General features: G+C 45.6%; 1 pseudogene; it reads right to left on the reverse strand.

Annotated features, from left to right (window-relative positions):
• Positions 1–20,825, reverse strand: part of LOC137536720 (uncharacterized) — a 101,682-nt pseudogene that overhangs the window by 67,054 nt on the left and 13,803 nt on the right.

A 20,825-nucleotide genomic window follows, 5' to 3' on the forward strand; every position in this document is an offset into this window, starting at 1 on the left:
AGGAAACCCACGAAGACACGGGGAGAACATACAAACTCCGTGCAAATAGTGACCTGGCTGGGATTCGAACCGGGCACCCAGCGCTGCAAGGTGAGAGCGCTAACCACTACCCCCATGCTGACCATATGTTTACTCCCAGGCAGAGCAGAGCTCAGTCAGCATGACCAAGCAAATGGAGCAAAACCATAACGTACTGTGCTAAAAATGGCTCATTTATGACATGGTGTACCTCACAGGAAGTACAAGAGTAATAGAGGAAACAGAATAAAAGAGAGGTGATTGAAAAGACAGCATTAACTTGGCTTTGCCAGCACTGAAATGTGTCTAAGCACTACTATCCTAAACCTCTAGGGGTCAGAAGCCTCCTTTTTTACCTTCATAAAAGCCATGGCGGCCTGCGGTGTATTCTGGAATCTTTCCTCCAAGGTCTCCTGTAAAGCATGGGAATAAAGTTTCATAGTTTATAGTTCAATAGTTTATCTAAACATACACCTTACTTTAAAACCGCCCCAAACTTTTCATAGATGCAAATACAAAACGTATATCATAAGCCAAAGGCAAAACTGTCACCAATCAATATTTGTATAAATCTATTCATCCGCTTATTAATTGTCATCAGAGGGAAGATTTAGGCTCGGTTTACATGTGAGCCGATGCAAAACGGGCACGGAAAGTGGTCGCGCTTCGTCCAATTTGCATCCAGTCTGCGCTATATGCAGCGATTTCCAGTCGTGACCCGCGGCCGATTGGGGCCTCTGTACTCAGCCCAGAGGGTGGCAGGAGCATGGAAATCTCCATAGGATGCAGTAGAATAAATTCTCCCTAGCATCAGGGAGAATTTTCATTAATTCACCATGAACCAATGGGATTTCTACCTGTTGCTGAGGATTCCCATTGCTCTTTTGCAGCTCAATGGAGATCCCCATGTTTCTGCCAGCTGCTGGGCTGTGTACAGGGAGCGAGTGGCGGTGATCAGCTGCGGGACATGTGGGCCGTGGCCCTGCTGTAGCCCGGGGCAGATGCTTTCCCCCATAGGTAATATCCCGTCTGCCCAGGATTATCGCGGACTGCGCTTACCGCAACGGATCCATTTGCATAGTAACAAGTGTGAATGGTTCCCATTTATAAAATAGGAGCCATTCACTGTCAGTTTGGCAGTGAGCGGAGAACAGACAAAGAATGACTTAATTCTCTGTTCAAGTAGGAACACAGCAGTCAGGGATAGCTGTTTATTCCTTTTATTCACTTTTCTTACCTGGACACCTATGCCTGGCTACCTATACTGGGGGCACATTTATTAGGCGACCTATACAGGGAGCACCTACACTTGGCTTCTTATACAGGGGGCACCTACACTTGGCTTCCTATACAGGGGGCACCTACACTTGGCTTCCTATACAGGGGGCACCTACACTTGGCTATCTACCTATACTGATGGCGGGTTTTTTTGGTCCCACAGCGGCAATAACGCACGGTGCAAATTGTCGGGTGCTGTGCAATCACTCCAAATCTGGGGGGTGTGGGCACAATCTTTAAAATTTTTCCTTAGGCAGCAAAAAGTCTAGAATCGGCCCTGCAGCCATGTGCACAAGCTACCTGCCCCATCGTCTGGCTCGGGTTCCGGGATGCTGGTGCCATTGAAGAATTTGTCACTGTGGAAGATGTACTGCTGTCGGGGGATCAGCCGGCCTGGGAAACAGATTCCAAACGTTACAACTCAATTAAAGCAAAGCGGAGGCATAAGGGGGAATGAAGAGTGGGAACCCCATGACTTCTCACAATGCACCAGGGCCTCACCGAGCGTTCTGATGATGAGGTGGAGCTGATCTACATCCGATTTCCCTGGCCACAGAGGTTTTCCAGTCAGCAGCTCAGCGAATACACATCCGATGGCCCAAACGTCGACCTCCCCATACTGCGTGTCCCCAACCAGCAGCTCGGGAGCGCGGTACCACCGGGTGGCCACGTAGTCTGAGTAATCATTCTCAAGACGGGCTGCAGGTAAAACATATAAAAAAGAGGATTTTCTGAACATTTTAGTTGGAAAGTCATTATTTTTGTTTGAAGGGAGGGGGTAAATATGTCTGTCAAAATGTAACTTTAACCTTCTGTTTTAGGCCTAGTGCACACCGAGTGGTTTTGGTAGAGTTTTTAGAACCGCTTGCGGATGTGGAAACGCTTGGGTAATGTATTTCAATGAACTGGTGCACACCAGAGCGGTAGGCGTTTTGCAGAAACGCATACTCCCGGGCTGCAGCATTTTTTGGATTTCTGAGGCGTTTCTGTCTCCAATGTTAAGTATAGGAAAAATGCAAAATGCTTGATAAAACGCCAGATCAGAGCGGTTTTCCAGGCGTTTGTGCTACAGTAGCTGTTCAGTAACACTTTACTGTAACAATATCTGTAATCTGCTGCACAAAAACGCTACCAAAAACGCTTCCCTTTAAGTAAAAAACGCTACACAAAACCACAAAACGCTTCATAATAAGAGAAAATGCTTCAAAAACCGCTAGCATTTTGCGGATCTGCTAGCGGTTTTTGGTGTGCACTAGGCCTTAAAGTCTTAATTTTGCTATTTAATATGTAACTTTTAAGAATGTTTGAGGTTGGATGTTGATACACTACATGGCAAAAAGTACAAGGTCATTATTTGTTAAGGGGGTGATACGCAAGTGTTACCCTCCATATGACATCACCAATGGTCTAATGGAGGAGAATAGTTTGTCAATATGTGGTTTGAAGAAGAGTCGAGTCCAGTACCACACTTGCACAATGCACCTGGGGGATGGGGGTATTAAAGTGCCATTAACAGAAATTATTATGTTGAGTGGGGGCATTCAATTGTGTGGTGGAAAGATAATTATTTCGGTCTTGTCCATGTTGAGTTTCAAAAAACGGGAGGACATGAAGGAGGAGATAGCATTGAGAGAGTCAGGAACACGAGCTGTTAGAGTAGCCAAGTCAGGAGGTGAAAGATAGATTTTGGTGTCGCCAGCATATAGGTGGTACTGGAAACCAAAGCAACTGATGAGATGACCAAGATCGTAGGTGTAGCTAGAGAAAAGGAGAGGTCAGAGGGAGATAAAACACTTACTTAAGATCCGAGCAAAGCCAAAGTCACAGAGTTTGATGACTCCTTGCTTGGTAAGGAGGATATTCTCAGGTTTGACATCCCGGTGGACGCACTGCCAGGAAAAGACCGTATTTACCACCCAGAAACATCATGAGCAATAGGGAGGGGGGGGGGGGGCAGAGCAGGGTTCTCACTTGGTAAATTTCATATGCAGTTTCCTGTAACGCACATCATTGCGCACAAAATGTTAACCTTATTAATGGCAGGGCTTATATATACTGTAGCTATGTACACACGCTATAAAGAAATTCAATGGAAATGTCCGACAAACAACAGATTTTGCAGTAGGAGGCGGCAATCCTTGCGAAAAATGTAGCCAAACAAAGACGAGCTACCAATACCAGGGATTTTGCCAGAATTATCCGGTGGGTCAACAACCTTGTTCTACAAAATGTACGCATGCTGTGCGTAATGCCGCTCCCTCTTGCAGTATTTTAATTACTTAGTCGTTTGGCATATAGATTTGAGGACAACGTTGTGTGACAGAATCATTGTTTATTTTTGTCAGGGGTAAAGTTGTTTGCACACCGTTGCTCGTTTGTTTGCGGCGACGTTTGTATAGTGTGTGTATGGACCTTAAGAATAGGGATATAGCAGAGTTCTATGGTTGCAGCGGGACGTCTGGCTAATTTACGCTGTTTTTATGGCAGAAGTTGACAGCCTGTATAATCTGCAGAGCGATATTCTTCGTGATGGCATCTGGGACTCTGAAAAACACCTATACGGTAATACTATTAGAGACGGCCTGGAAACTGTACGCTGGATTCAAGTGATGTGTGAGATAAAAGTATTACCTAATTCAATTATTGTTACCTTCATAAAAGCCATGGCGGCCTGCGGTGTATTCGGGAATCTTTCCTCCAAGGTCTCCTGTAAAAAATAGCATATCGCATCATTATCACAGTTTAGTTCGTATACAATATAGCAGTGTGCCTCCTACTTTATGTCAGAATACAGTTAAAGAAAAACGTCAGTACCAAAACACATTCTAAAAAGGTGAATCAATCCGCCATGGATAGTGGGGAATGAATAATTTAGCTTCCAGCAATAGCTGGAAGCTGAATTATTATGTTTTAAAAGTAACTTCAGCTCCGTCTTCTGATGGTGCCGAAGTTACTCCCCGTGCATTGCTATAGCAGTAATTCCTATTACGGCCTATGGTGACGCCGGCTGCGCCAAGTCTCCTGTGCTGGATTCACTGTGTTCGTTGCCTGGATCTAAGCCCTGATCTAGAGTTAGGATAGTGTTTCTAGTTTAGCAGAAGAAAGTGTTGCCACCATTCCTTACCTGTTGCCTCCTCCGTCCCCACCCCTTACTCCTCTCTGGCTTCTCATGGGTGGGGTTTAAGTATGCACCCTCCAGGAGCTGCTCACAGCTTAGTCTATCATCAGGGTCCATGTGCACACAGCCCTGCAGAAGGAAGGCATGTGATGTGAGGTCATTGTGTAACATTAGTGAATAATTACATCGTGCTTAAAGAAAAAAGAAAGGCATTTTCCTGTGTAGCATTTGTTCACCACTCATAGAATTGATTAGTTTTACATTATTGCTTATGTTAGGATTATACTGTAATATCAGAAACGTGATCCAGCAGAATCTACACAAGTTCCAGGTATTCCAGAATATATAAAACATGCACCTATGTCCCACTGATTTGATATTTATACCGACATCTTCCACAGTGCTGTACAGAGTACATAGTCATGTCACTTAACTGTCCCTCAGAGGGGCCCACAATCTAATCCTACCATAGTCATATGTCTATGTATGTATTGTGTAGTTTATGTTTCGTAGTCTAGGGCCAATTTAGGGGTAAGCCAATTAACTTATATGTATGTCTTTGGGATGTGGGAGGAAACCAGAATGCCCAGAGGAAACCCACGAAGACACGGGGAGAACATACAAACTCCGTGCAAATAGTGCCCTGGCTGGGATTCGAACCGGGCACCCAGCGCTGCAAGGTGAGAGCGCTAACTACTAACCCCATGCTGACCATATGTTTACACCCAGGCAGAGCAGAGCTCAGTCAGCATGACCAAGCAAATGGAGCAAAATCATAACGTACTGTGCTAAAAATGGCTCATTTATGACATGGCGTACCTCACAGGAAGTACAAGAGTAATAGAGGAAACAGAATAAAAGAGAGGTGATTGAAAAGACAGCATTAACTTGGCTTTGCCAGCACTGAAATGTGTCTAAGCACTACTATCCTAAACCTCTAGGGGTCAGAAGCCTCCTTTTTTACCTTCATAAAAGCCATGGCGGCCTGCGGTGTATTCTGGAATCTTTCCTCCAAGGTCTCCTGTAAAGCATGGGAATAAAGTTTCATAGTTTATAGTTCAATAGTTTATCTAAACATACACCTTACTTTAAAACCGCCCCAAACTTTTCATAGATGCAAATACAAAACGTATATCATAAGCCAAAGCCAAAACTGTCACCAATCAATATTTGTATAAATCTAATCATCCGCTTATTAATTGTCATCAGAGGGAAGATTTAGGCTCGGTTTACATCAGAATCAGAATTCGTTTATTTCGCCAAGCATGATTTGGGTCGTGCCCGGAATTGGTTTTAGCAGCACAGAACACCTTAGACTTTGTTTACATAGACACACTGACAATAGAAGAGAGCAGTAAATACAGCAAAAAAACTAATCAAAGTAATCATAAGAAACAACATGACAGTAAGCAACTCATCAGCAGATACAGAGACATTTCAAGAGGAGCAGCACAGAGAGAAGTAGAACATTAGTATTAACACTGGTGTCAGACTACGTGGGTGCCTCCCTGGGTGGCGGGGGACCCCGAGGGGCTCGTACAGAGTTCAAGAGTCTCACTGCTGTGGGGAAAAAAGTGTCCCTGTGCCTTGATGTCTTGGTGGGGATGGCCCGGAATCTGCGCCCCAACGGGAGCCGTTGAAGAAGCGATGGCCTGGGTGCGTCGAGTCGTTTGCAATCCTTGTTGCTCTGGAACACATCCTGGCCTCATGAATGAGATCCAGTGGGGGAAGGGGTTTCCCGATTATTTTCTCTGCAGCTCTGATGACCCTCTGGATTTTGTATCTGCCGCTGGTTGTGGCCCCAGTGTACCAGACGAGGATGGAGGAGGAGAGGACAGACTCGATCGTGGCAGAGTAGAAGGACTTTAGGAGTTCGTGGGCCATACCGAACTTTTTTAGTTGCCGCAGGAAGAAGAGTCTCTGCTGGGCCTTCTTTTGGGTTGAGATGGTGTTGGCTTTCCAGCTCAGATCATCCGTGATGGTCGTGCCCAGGAGACGGACACTGGAGACTCTACTGACTTCGGACCCATTAATATGGATCGGGCGGGGGGTGGTGGTGCTCCGCCTTCTGAAGTCAATAACCATTTCCACAGTTTTGGTATTATTGAGCACTAGCTTGTTTTCCTTGCACCAGTGGCTGATTCTATCCACCTCCTGGAGGTAGGCCCGTTCATCGTTCTTCCTAACAAGGCCAACAATTGTGGTATCATCTGCGAATTTGATGACTTTGACGGAGTTCTCTTTGGATGTGCAGTTGTTGGTGTATAGTGAAAACAGAAAAGGTGACAGGACACATCCCTGTGGGGCTCCCGTGTTGGTTGTTCTTGGGCTGGATGCTATGTTTCCAAGTTTCACAGTTTGGGACCTATTCGTAAGGAAATACGTGATCCAGCAGCGGAGGGTGGGGTGGACACCGAGCTCCACTAGGTTATCATGCAGTATCCGTGGGCATATGGTGTTGAATGCCGAGCTGAAGTCCAAGAGGAGCACTCTGGCATATGAGTCCGGTCTGTCCAGGTGGTCTGTAACGAACTCCAAACAGATGTTGATAGCGTCATCCGTGGACCTATTTGCTCTGTACGCAAATTGGAGTGGGTCCAGGCGGTGCAGAGTGGAGTGCTTAAGAAGGGCTAGGACCGCTTTCTCGAAAGTTTTCATGACAACAGAAGTGAGGGCCACTGGTCTGAAGTTGTTTAGGTCTCGAGCCCCCTGTTTTTTTGGAACAGGGATAATGGTGGACTTTTTGAAGCATGAAGGGACCTTGCCTTCCCTTAGGGACTTGGAGTATATGGAAGTGAGGATGGGGGTCAGCTGCTGTGCGCAAGCTTTCAGACAGGCTGGAGACACACCATCTGGACCCGAGGCTTTTCTGGTGTTTAGCATGGACAGGTGGTGCAGCACCTCATCCTCACTCACCGCTGGAGGGGGAAGGCTTGTGCTTGCAGGGAGGAGGATAGAGGGTGCAGGGGGCCCCTGCGAGTCCGTTGGGTTTTCGAACCTGCAGTAAAAGCTGCTGAGTTCCTCAGCTAGCTCTGAGTTTGGTGTTACATTGTGAGGTGCAGGCTTGTAATTAGTGACCGTCTTGAGCCCCTTCCAAACAGCCCGTGGGTCCCTTGAGCTGAGGTTCTCCCTTACCTTTCCTGCGTACTCCCTTTTTGCAGCTCTCAGCTCCTTGTTGAGGGAGTTCCTTGCTATCCTGAAGTCCTCTAGGGAGCCTGACTTGTGCGCAGCTTCTTTGCGCTTTCGTAGTTGTCGTAGCTTGCTGGAAAACCAGGGTTTGCTGTTTGGGTAGATTTTGAAGGACTTTGAGGGAATGCAGGATTCCTCACAAAAACTTATGTAGGATGTGACAGTGTCCGCCCACTCATCCAGGTTAGGTGTTTCCAGAGCCTCCCAGTCCGTGCACTCGAAACAGGCCTGGAGTTGGTCTTTTGCCTCATTTGACCACATGTGAGCCGATGCAAAACGGGCACGGAAAGTGGTCGCGCTTCGTCCAATTTGCATCCAGTCTGCGCTATATGCAGCGATTTCCAGTCGTGACCCGCGGCCGATTGGGGCCTCTGTACTCAGCCCAGAGGGTGGCAGGAGCATGGAAATCTCCATAGGATGCAGTAGAATAAATTCTCCCTAGCATCAGGGAGAATTTTCATTAATTCACCATGAACGAATGGGATTTCTACCTGTTGCTGAGGATTCCCATTGCTCTTTTGCAGCTCAATGGAGATCCCCATGTTTCTGCCAGCTGCTGGGCTGTGTACAGGGAGCGAGTGGCGGTGATCAGCTGCGGGACATGTGGGCTGTGGCCCTGCTGTAGCCCGGGGCAGATGCTTTCCCCCATAGGCAATATCCCGTCTGCCCAGGATTATCGCGGACTGCGCTTACCGCAACGGATCCATTTGCAGAGAAACAAGTGTGAATGGTTCCCATTTATAAAATAGGAGCCATTCACTGTCAGTTTGGCAGTGAGCGGAGAACAGACAAAGAATGACTTAATTCTCTGTTCAAGTAGGAACACAGCAGTCAGGGATAGCTGTTTATTCCTTTTATTCACTTTTCTTACCTGGACACCTATGCCTGGCTACCTATACTGGGGGCACATTTATTAGGCGACCTATACAGGGAGCACCTACACTTGGCTTCTTATACAGGGGGCACCTACACTTGGCTTCCTATACAGGGGGCACCTACACTTGGCTTCCTATACAGGGGGCACCTACACTTGGCTATCTACCTATACTGATGGCGGGTTTTTTTGGTCCCACAGCGGCAATAACGCACGGTGCAAATTGTCGGGTGCTGTGCAATCACTCCAAATCTGGGGGGTGTGGGCACAATCTTTAAAATTTTTCCTTAGGCAGCAAAAAGTCTAGAATCGGCCCTGCAGCCATGTGCACAAGCTACCTGCCCCATCGTCTGGCTCGGGTTCCGGGATGCTGGTGCCATTGAAGAATTTGTCACTGTGGAAGATGTACTGGTGTCGGGGGATCAGCCGGCCTGGGAAACAGATTCCAAACGTTACAACTCAATTAAAGCAAAGCGGAGGCATAAGGGGGAATGAAGAGTGGGAACCCCATGACTTCTCACAATGCACCAGGGCCTCACCGAGCGTTCTGATGATGAGGTGGAGCTGATCTACATCCGATTTCCCTGGCCACAGAGGTTGTCCAGTCAGCAGCTCAGCGAATACACATCCGATGGCCCAAACGTCGACCTCCCCATACTGCGTGTCCCCAACCAGCAGCTCGGGAGCGCGGTACCACCGGGTGGCCACGTAGTCTGAGTAATCATTCTCAAGACGGGCTGCAGGTAAAACATTTAAAAAAGAGGATTTTCTGAACATTTTAGTTGGAAAGTCATTATTTTTGTTTGAAGGGAGGGGGTAAATATGTCTGTCAAAATGTAACTTTAACCTTCTGTTTTAGGCCTAGTGCACACCGAGTGGTTTTGGTAGAGTTTTTAGAACCGCTTGCGGATGTGGAAACGCTTGGGTAATGTATTTCAATGAACTGGTGCACACCAGAGCGGTAGGCGTTTTGCAGAAACGCATACTCCCGGGCTGCAGCATTTTTTGGATTTCTGAGGCGTTTCTGTCTCCAATGTTAAGTATAGGAAAAATGCAAAATGCTTGATAAAACGCCAGATCAGAGCGGTTTTCCAGGCGTTTGTGCTACAGTAGCTGTTCAGTAACACTTTACTGTAACAATATCTGTAATCTGCTGCACAAAAACGCTACCAAAAACGCTTCCCTTTAAGTAAAAAACGCTACACAAAACCACAAAACGCTTCATAATAAGAGAAAATGCTTCAAAAACCGCTAGCATTTTGCGGATCTGCTAGCGGTTTTTGGTGTGCACTAGGCCTTAAAGTCTTAATTTTGCTATTTAATATGTTACTTTTAAGAATGTTTGAGGTTGGATGTTGATACACTACATGGCAAAAAGTACAAGGTCATTATTTGTTAAGGGGGTGATACGCAAGTGTTACCCTCCATATGACATCACCAATGGTCTAATGGAGGAGAATAGTTTGTCAATATGTGGTTTGAAGAAGAGAGTCGAGTCCAGTACCACACTTGCACAATGCACCTGGGGGATGGGGGTATTAAAGTGCCATTAACAGAAATTATTATGTTGAGTGGGGGCATTCAATTGTGTGGTGAAAAGATAATTATTTCGGTCTTGTCCATGTTGAGTTTCAAAAAACGGGAGGACATGAAGGAGGAGATAGCATTGAGAGAGTCAGGAACACGAGCTGTTAGAGTAGCCAAGTCAGGAGGTGAAAGATAGATTTTGGTGTCGCCAGCATATAGGTGGTACTGGAAACCAAAGCAACTGATGAGATGACCAAGATCGTAGGTGTAGCTAGAGAAAAGGAGAGGTCAGAGGGAGATAAAACACTTACTTAAGATCCGAGCAAAGCCAAAGTCACAGAGTTTGATGACTCCTTGCTTGGTAAGGAGGATATTCTCAGGTTTGACATCCCGGTGGACGCACTGCCAGGAAAAGACCGTATTTACCACCCAGAAACATCATGAGCAATAGGGAGGGGGGGGGGGGCAGAGCAGGGTTCTCACTTGGTAAATTTCATATGCAGTTTCCTGTAACGCACATCATTGCGCACAAAATGTTAACCTTATTAATGGCAGGGCTTATATATACTGTAGCTATGTACACACGCTATAAAAAAATTCAATGGAAATGTCCGACAAACAACAGATTTTGCAGTAGGAGGCGGCAATCCTTGCGAAAAATGTAGCCAAACAAAGACGAGCTACCAATACCAGGGATTTTGCCAGAATTATCCGGTGGGTCAACAACCTTGTTCTACAAAATGTACGCATGCTGTGCGTAATGCCGCTCCCTCTTGCAGTATTTTAATTACTTAGTCGTTTGGCATATAGATTTGAGGACAACGTTGTGTGACAGAATCATTGTTTATTTTTGTCAGGGGTAAAGTTGTTTGCACACCGTTGCTCGTTTGTTTGCGGCGACGTTTGTATAGTGTGTGTATGGACCATAAGAATAGGGATATAGCAGAGTTCTATGGTTGCAGCAGGACGTCTGGCTAATTTACGCTGTTTTTATGGCAGAAGTTGACAGCCTGTATAATCTGCAGAGCGATATTCTTCGTGATGGCATCTGGGACTCTGAAAAACACCTATACGGTAATACTATTAGAGACGGCCTGGAAACTGTACGCTGGATTCAAGTGATGTGTGAGATAAAAGTATTACCTAATTCAATTATTGTTACCTTCATAAAAGCCATGGCGGCCTGCGGTGTATTCGGGAATCTTTCCTCCAAGGTCTCCTGTAAAAAATAGCATATCGCATCATTATCACAGTTTACTTCGTATACAATATAGCAGTGTGCCTCCTACTTTATGTCAGAATACAGTTAAAGAAAAACGTCAGTACCAAAACACATTCTGAAAAGGTGAATCAATCCGCCATGGATAGTGGGGAATGAAATAATTTAGCTTCCAGCAATAGCTGGAAGCTGAATTATTATGTTTTAAAAGTAACTTCAGCTCCGTCTTCTGATGGTGCCGAAGTTACTCCCCGTGCGTTGCTATAGCAGTAATTCTATTACGGCCTATGGTGACGCCGGCTGCGCCAAGTCTCCTGTGCTGGATTCACTGTGTTCGTTGCCTGGATCTAAGCCCTGATCTAGAGTTAGGATAGTGTTTCTAGTTTAGCAGAAGAAAGTGTTGCCACCATTCCTTACCTGTTGCCTCCTCCGTCCCCACCCCTTACTCCTCTCTGGCTCCTCATGGGTGGGGTTTAAGTATGCACCCTTCAGGAGCTGCTAACAGCTCAGTCTATCATCAGGGTCCACGTGCACACAGCCCTGCAGAAGGAAGGCATGTGATGTGAGGTCATTGTGTAACATTAGTGGATAATTACATCGTGTTTAAAGAAAAAAGAAAGGCATTTTCCTGTGTAGCATTTAGTCACCACTCATAGAATTGATTAGTTTTACATTATTGCTTATGTTAGGATTATACTGTAATATCAGAAACGTGATCCAGCAGAATCTACACAAGTTCCAGGTATTCCAGAATATATAAAACATGCACCTATGTCCCACTGATTTGATATTTATACCGACATCTTCCACAGTGCTGTACAGAGTACATAGTCATGTCACTTAACTGTCCCTCAGAGGGGCCCACAATCTAATCCTACCATAGTCATATGTCTATGTATGTATTGTGTAGTTTATGTTTCGTAGTCTAGGGCCAATTTAGGGGTAAGCCAATTAACTTATATGTATGTCTTTGGCATGTGGGAGGAAACCAGAATGCCCAGAGGAAACCCACGAAGACACGGGGAGAACATACAAACTCCGTGCAAATAGTGCCCTGGCTGGGATTCAAACCAGGCACCCAGCGCTGCAAGGTGAGAGCGCTAACTACTAACCCCATGCTGACCATATGTTTACACCCAGGCAGAGCAGAGCTCAGTCAGCATGACCAAGCAAATGGAGCAAAATCATAACGTACTGTGCTAAAAATGGCTCATTTATGACATGGCGTACCTCACAGGAAGTACAAGAGTAATAGAGGAAACAGAATAAAAGAGAGGTGATTGAAAAGACAGCATTAACTTGGCTTTGCCAGCACTGAAATGTGTCTAAGCACTACTATCCTAAACCTCTAGGGGTCAGAAGCCTCCTTTTTTACCTTCATAAAAGCCATGGCGGCCTGCGGTGTATTCTGGAATCTTTCCTCCAAGGTCTCCTGTAAAGCATGGGAATAAAGTTTCATAGTTTATAGTTCAATAGTTTATCTAAACATACACCTTACTTCAAAACCGCCCCAAACTTTTCATAGATGCAAATACAAAACGTATATCATAAGCCAAAGCCGAAACTGTCACCAATCAATATTTGTATAAATCTATTCATCCGCTTATTAATTGTCATCAGAGGGAAGATTTAGGCTCGGTTTACATGTGAGCCGATGCAAAACGGGCACGGAAAGTGGTCGCGCTTCGTCCGATTTGCATCCAGTCTGCGCTATATGCAGCGATTTCCAGTCGTGACCCGCGGCCGATTGGGGCCTCTGTACTCAGCCCAGAGGGTGGCAGGAGCATGGAAATCTCCATAGGATGCAGTAGAATAAATTCTCCCTAGCATCAGGGAGAATTTTCATTAATTCACCATGAACCAATGGGATTTCTACCTGTTGCTGAGGATTCCCATTGGTCTTTTGCAGCTCAATGGAGATCCCCATGTTTCTGCCAGCTGCTGGGCTGTGTACAGGGAGCGAGTGGCGGTGATCAGCTGCGGGACATGTGGGCCGTGGCCCTGCTGTAGCCCGGGGCAGATGCTTTCCCCCATAGGTAATATCCCGTCTGCCCAGGATTATCGCGGACTGCGCTTACCGCAACGGATCCATTTGCATAGTAACAAGTGTGAATGGTTCCCATTTATAAAATAGGAGCCATTCACTGTCAGTTTGGCAGTGAGCGGAGAACAGACAAAGAATGACTTAATTCTCTGTTCAAGTAGGAACACAGCAGTCAGGGATAGCTGTTTATTCCTTTTATTCACTTTTCTTACCTGGACACCTATGCCTGGCTACCTATACTGGGGGCACATTTATTAGGCGACCTATACAGGGAGCACCTACACTTGGCTTCTTATACAGGGGGCACCTACACTTGGCTTCCTATACAGGGGGCACCTACACTTGGCTTCCTATACAGGGGGCACATACACTTGGCTATCTACCTATACTGATGGCGGGTTTTTTTGGTCCCACAGCGGCAATAACGCACGGTGCAAATTGTCGGGTGCTGTGCAATCACTCCAAATCTGGGGGGTGTGGGCACAATCTTTAAAATTTTTCCTTAGGCAGCAAAAAGTCTAGAATCGGCCCTGCAGCCATGTGCACAAGCTACCTGCCCCATCGTCTGGCTCGGGTTCCGGGATGCTGGTGCCATTGAAGAATTTGTCACTGTGGAAGATGTACTGGTGTCGGGGGATCAGCCGGCCTGGGAAACAGATTCCAAACGTTACAACTCAATTAAAGCAAAGCGGAGGCATAAGGGGGAATAAAGAGTGGGAACCCCATGACTTCTCACAATGCACCAGGGCCTCACCGAGCGTTCTGATGATGAGGTGGAGCTGATCTACATCCGATTTCCCTGGCCACAGAGGTTGTCCAGTCAGCAGCTCAGCGAATACACATCCGATGGCCCAAACGTCGACCTCCCCATACTGCGTGTCCCCAACCAGCAGCTCGGGAGCGCGGTACCACCGGGTGGCCACGTAGTCTGAGTAATCATTCTCAAGACGGGCTGCAGGTAAAACATATAAAAAAGAGGATTTTCTGAACATTTTAGTTGGAAAGTCATTATTTTTGTTTGAAGGGAGGGGGTAAATATGTCTGTCAAAATGTAACTTTAACCTTCTGTTTTAGGCCTAGTGCACACCGAGTGGTTTTGGTAGAGTTTTTAGAACCGCTTGCGGATGTGGAAACGCTTGGGTAATGTATTTCAATGAACTGGTGCACACCAGAGCGGTAGGCGTTTTGCAGAAACGCATACTCCCGGGCTGCAGCATTTTTTGGATTTCTGAGGCGTTTCTGTCTCCAATGTTAAGTATAGGAAAAATGCAAAATGCTTGATAAAACGCCAGATCAGAGCGGTTTTCCAGGCGTTTGTGCTACAGTAGCTGTTCAGTAACACTTTACTGTAACAATATCTGTAATCTGCTGCACAAAAACGCTACCAAAAACGCTTCCCTTTAAGTAAAAAACGCTACACAAAACCACAAAACGCTTCATAATAAGAGAAAATTCTTCAAAAACCGCTAGCATTTTGCGGATCTGCTAGCGGTTTTTGGTGTGCACTAGGCCTTAAAGTCTTAATTTTGCTATTTAATATGTTACTTTTAAGAATGTTTGAGGTTGGATGTTGATACACTACATGGCAAAAAGTACAAGGTCATTATTTGTTAAGGGGGTGATACGCAAGTGTTACCCTCCATATGACATCACCAATGGTCTAATGGAGGAGAATAGTTTGTCAATATGTGGTTTGAAGAAGAGTCGAGTCCAGTACCACACTTGCACAATGCACCTGGGGGATGGGGGTATTAAAGTGCCATTAACAGAAATTATTATGTTGAGTGGGAGCATTAAATTGTGTGGTGGAAAGATAATTATTTCGGTCTTGTCCATGTTGAGTTTCAAAAAACGGTAGGACATGAAGGAGGAGATAGCATTGAGAGAGTCAGGAACACGAGCTGTTAGAGTAGCCAAGTCAGGAGGTGAAAGAAAGATTTTGGTGTCGCCAGCATATAGGTGGTACTGGAAACCAAAGCAACTGATGAGATGACCAAGATCGTAGGTGTAGCTAGAGAAAAGGAGAGGTCAGAGGGAGATAAAACACTTACTTAAGATCCGAGCAAAGCCAAAGTCACAGAGTTTGATGACTCCTTGCTTGGTAAGGAGGATATTCTCAGGTTTGACATCCCGGTCGACGCACTGCCAGGAAAAGACCGTATTTACCACCCAGAAACATCATGAGCAATAGGGGGGAGGGGGGGGGGGCAGAGCAGGGTTCTCACTTGGTAAATTTCATATGCAGTTTCCTGTAACGCACATCATTGCGCACAAAATGTTAACCTTATTAATGGCAGGGCTTATATATACTGTAGCTATGAACACACGCTATAAAAAAATTCAATGGAAATGTCCGACAAACAACAGATTTTGCAGTAGGAGGCGGCAATCCTTGCGAAAAATGTAGCCAAACAAAGACGAGCTACCAATACCAGGGATTTTGCCAGAATTATCCGGTGGGTCAACAACCTTGTTCTACAAAATGTACGCATGCTGTGCGTAATGCCGCTCCCTCTTGCAGTATTTTAATTACTTAGTCGTTTGGCATATAGATTTGAGGACAACGTTGTGTGACAGAATCATTGTTTATTTTTGTCAGGGGTAAAGTTGTTTGCACACCGTTGCTCGTTTGTTTGCGGCGACGTTTGTATAGTGTGTGTATGGACCTTAAGAATAGGGATATAGCAGAGTTCTATGGTTGCAGCGGGACGTCTGGCTAATTTACGCTGTTTTTATGGCAGAAGTTGACAGCCTGTATAATCTGCAGAGCGATATTCTTCGTGATGGCATCTGGGACTCTGAAAAACACCTATACGGTAATACTATTAGAGACGGCCTGGAAACTGTACGCTGGATTCAAGTGATGTGTGAGATAAAAGTATTACCTAATTCAATTATTGTTACCTTCATAAAAGCCATGGCGGCCTGCGGTGTATTCGGGAATCTTTCCTCCAAGGTCTCCTGTAAAAAATAGCATATCGCATCATTATCACAGTTTAGTTCGTATACAATATAGCAGTGTGCCTCCTACTTTATGTCAGAATACAGTTAAAGAAAAACGTCAGTACCAAAACACATTCTGAAAAGGTGAATCAATCCGCCATGGATAGTGGGGAATGAAATAATTTAGCTTCCAGCAATAGCTGGAAGCTGAATTATTATGTTTTAAAAGTAACTTCAGCTCCGTCTTCTGATGGTGCCGAAGTTACTCCCCGTGCGTTGCTATAGCAGTAATTCTATTACGGCCTATGGTGACGCCGGCTGCGCCAAGTCTCCTGTGCTGGATTCACTGTGTTCGTTGCCTGGATCTAAGCCCTGATCTAATGTTAGGATAGTGTTTCTAGTTTAGCAGAAGAAAGTGTTGCCACCATTCCTTACCTGTTGCCTCCTCCGTCCCCACCCCTTACTCCTCTCTGGCTCCTCATGGGTGGGGTTTAAGTATGCACCCTCCAGGAGCTGCTCACAGCTCAGTCTATCATCAGGGTCCATGTGCACACAGCCCTGCAGAAGGAAGGCATGTGATGTGAGGTCATTGTGTAACATTAGTGGATAATTACCTCGTGTTTAAAGAAAAAAGAAAGGCATTTTCCTGTGTAGCATTTGTTCACCACTCATAGAATTGATTAGTTTTACATTATTGCTTATGTTAGGATTATACTGTAATATCAGAAACGTGATCCAGCAGAATCTACACAAGTTCCAGGTATTCCAGAATATATAAAACATGCACCTATGTCCCACTGATTTGATATTTATACCGACATCTTCCACAGTGCTGTACAGAGTACATAGTCATGTCACTTAACTGTCCCTCAGAGGGGCCCACAATCTAATCCTACCATAGTCATATGTCTATGTATGTATTGTGTAGTTTATGTTTCGTAGTCTAGGGCCAATTTAGGGGTAAGCCTATTAACTTATATGTATGTCTTTGGGATGTGGGAGGAAACCAGAATGCCCAGAGGAAACCCACGAAGACACGGGGAGAACATGCAAACTCCGTGCAAATAGTGCCCTGGCTGGGATTCGAACCGGGCACCCAGCGCTGCAAGGTGAGAACGCTAACTACTACCCCCATGCTGACCATATGTTTACACCCAGGCAGAGCAGAGCTCAGTCAGCATGACCAAGCAAATGGAGCAAAATCATAACGTACTGTGCTAAAAATGGCTCATTTATGACATGGCGTACCTCACAGGAAGTACAAGAGTAATAGAGGAAACAGAATAAAAGAGAGGTGATTGAAAAGACAGCATTAACTTGGCTTTGCCAGCACTGAAATGTGTCTAAGCACTACTATCCTAAACCTCTAGGGGTCAGAAGCCTCCTTTTTTACCTTCATAAAAGCCATGGCGGCCTGCGGTGTATTCTGGAATCTTTCCTCCAAGGTCTCCTGTAAAGCATGGGAATAAAGTTTCATAGTTTATAGTTCAATAGTGTATAAAAACATACACCTTACTTTAAAACCGCCCCAAACTTTTCATAGATGCAAATACAAAACGTATATCATAAGCCAAAGCTGAAACTGTCACCAATCAATATTGTATAAATCTAATTATCCGCTTATTAATTGTCATCACAGGGAAGATTTAGGCTCGGTTTACATGTGAGCCGATGCAAAACGGGCACGGAAAGTGGTCGCGCTTCGTCCAATTTGCATCCAGTCTGCGCTATATGCAGCGATTTCCAGTCGTGACCCGCGGCCGATTGGGGCCTCTGTACTCAGCCCAGAGGGTGGCAGGAGCATGGAAATCTCCATAGGATGCAGTAGAATAAATTCTCCCTAGCATCAGGGAGAATTTTCATTAATTCACCATGAACCAATGGGATTTCTACCTGTTGCTGAGGATTCCCATTGTTCTTTTGCAGCTCAATGGAGATCCCCATGTTTCTGCCAGCTGCTGGGCTGTGTACAGGGAGCGAGTGGCGGTGATCAGCTGCGGGACATGTGGGCCGTGGCCCTGCTGTAGCCCGGGGCAGATGCTTTCCCCCATAGGTAATATCCCGTCTGCCCAGGATTATCGCGGACTGCGCTTACCGCAACGGATCCATTTGCATAGTAACAAGTGTGAATGGTTCCCATTTATAAAATAGGAGCCATTCACTGTCAGTTTGGCAGTGAGCGGAGAACAGACAAAGAATGACTTAATTCTCTGTTCAAGTAGGAACACAGCAGTCAGGGATAGCTGTTTATTCCTTTTATTCACTTTTCTTACCTGGACACCTATGCCTGGCTACCTATACTGGGGGCACATTTATTAGGCGACCTATACAGGGAGCACCTACACTTGGCTTCTTATACAGGGGGCACCTACACTTGGCTTCCTATACAGGGGGCACCTACACTTGGCTTCCTATACAGGGGGCACCTACACTTGGCTATCTACCTATACTGATGGCGGGTTTATTTTGGTCCCACAGCGGCAATAACGCACGGTGCAAATTGTCGGGTGCTGTGCAATCACTCCAAATCTGGGGGGTGTGGGCACAATCTTTAAAATTTTTCCTTAGGCAGCAAAAAGTCTAGAATCGGCCCTGCAGCCATGTGCACAAGCTACCTGCCCCATCGTCTGGCTCGGGTTCCGGGATGCTGGTGCCATTGAAGAATTTGTCACTGTGGAAGATGTACTGGTGTCGGGGGATCAGCCGGCCTGGGAAACAGATTCCAAACGTTACAACTCAATTAAAGCAAAGCGGAGGCATAAGGGGGAATGAAGAGTGGGAACCCCATGACTTCTCACAATGCACCAGGGCCTCACCGAGCGTTCTGATGATGAGGTGGAGCTGATCTACATCCGATTTCCCTGGCCACAGAGGTTGTCCAGTCAGCAGCTCAGCGAATACACATCCGATGGCCCAAACGTCGACCTCCCCATACTGCGTGTCCCCAACCAGCAGCTCGGGAGCGCGGTACCACCGGGTGGCCACGTAGTCTGAGTAATCATTCTCAAGACGGGCTGCAGGTAAAACATATAAAAAAGAGGATTTTCTGAACATTTTAGCTGGGAAGTCATAATTTTTGTTTGAAGGGAGGGGGTAAATATATCTGTCAAAATGTAACTTTAACCTTCTGTTTTAGGCCTAGTGCACACCGAGTGGTTTTGGTAGAGTTTTTAGAACCGCTTGCGGATGTGGAAACGCTTGGGTAATGTATTTCAATGAACTGGTGCACACCAGAGCGGTAGGCGCTTTGCAGAAACGCATACTCCCGGGCTGCAGCATTTTTTGGATTTCTGAGGCGTTTCTGTCTCCATTGTTAAGTATAGGAAAAATGCAAAATGCTTGATAAAACGCCAGATCAGAGCGGTTTTCCAGGCGTTTGTGCTACAGTAGCTGTTCAGTAACACTTTACTGTAACAATATCTGTAATCTGCTGCACAAAAACGCTACCAAAAACGCTTCCCTTTAAGTAAAAAACGCTACACAAAACCACAAAACGCTTCATAATAAGAGAAAATTCTTCAAAAACCGCTAGCATTTTGCGGATCTGCTAGCGGTTTTTGGTGTGCACTAGGCCTTAAAGTCTTAATTTTGCTATTTAATATGTTACTTTTAAGAATGTTTGAGGTTGGATGTTGATACACTACATGGCAAAAAGTACAAGGTCATTATTTGTTAAGGGGGTGATACGCAAGTGTTACCCTCCATATGACATCACCAATGGTCTAATGGAGGAGAATAGTTTGTCAATATGTGGTTTGAAGAAGAGTCGAGTCCAGTACCACACTTGCACAATGCACCTGGGGGATGGGGGTATTAAAGTGCCATTAACAGAAATTATTATGTTGAGTGGGAGCATTAAATTGTGTGGTGGAAAGATAATTATTTCGGTCTTGTCCATGTTGAGTTTCAAAAAACGGTAGGACATGAAGGAGGAGATAGCATTGAGAGAGTCAGGAACACGAGCTGTTAGAGTAGCCAAGTCAGGAGGTGAAAGAAAGATTTTGGTGTCGCCAGCATATAGGTGGTACTGGAAACCAAAGCAACTGATGAGATGACCAAGATCGTAGGTGTAGCTAGAGAAAAGGAGAGGTCAGAGGGAGATAAAACACTTACTTAAGATCCGAGCAAAGCCAAAGTCACAGAGTTTGATGACTCCTTGCTTGGTAAGGAGGATATTCTCAGGTTTGACATCCCGGTCGACGCACTGCCAGGAAAAGACCGTATTTACCACCCAGAAACATCATGAGCAATAGGGGGGAGGGGGGGGGGGCAGAGCAGGGTTCTCACTTGGTAAATTTCATATGCAGTTTCCTGTAACGCACATCATTGCGCACAAAATGTTAACCTTATTAATGGCAGGGCTTATATATACTGTAGCTATGAACACACGCTATAAAAAAATTCAATGGAAATGTCCGACAAACAACAGATTTTGCAGTAGGAGGCGGCAATCCTTGCGAAAAATGTAGCCAAACAAAGACGAGCTACCAATACCAGGGATTTTGCCAGAATTATCCGGTGGGTCAACAACCTTGTTCTACAAAATGTACGCATGCTGTGCGTAATGCCGCTCCCTCTTGCAGTATTTTAATTACTTAGTCGTTTGGCATATAGA

This window comes from Hyperolius riggenbachi, chromosome 10, assembly GCF_040937935.1.
Source record: "Hyperolius riggenbachi isolate aHypRig1 chromosome 10, aHypRig1.pri, whole genome shotgun sequence".
NCBI lineage: Eukaryota > Metazoa > Chordata > Amphibia > Anura > Hyperoliidae > Hyperolius > Hyperolius riggenbachi.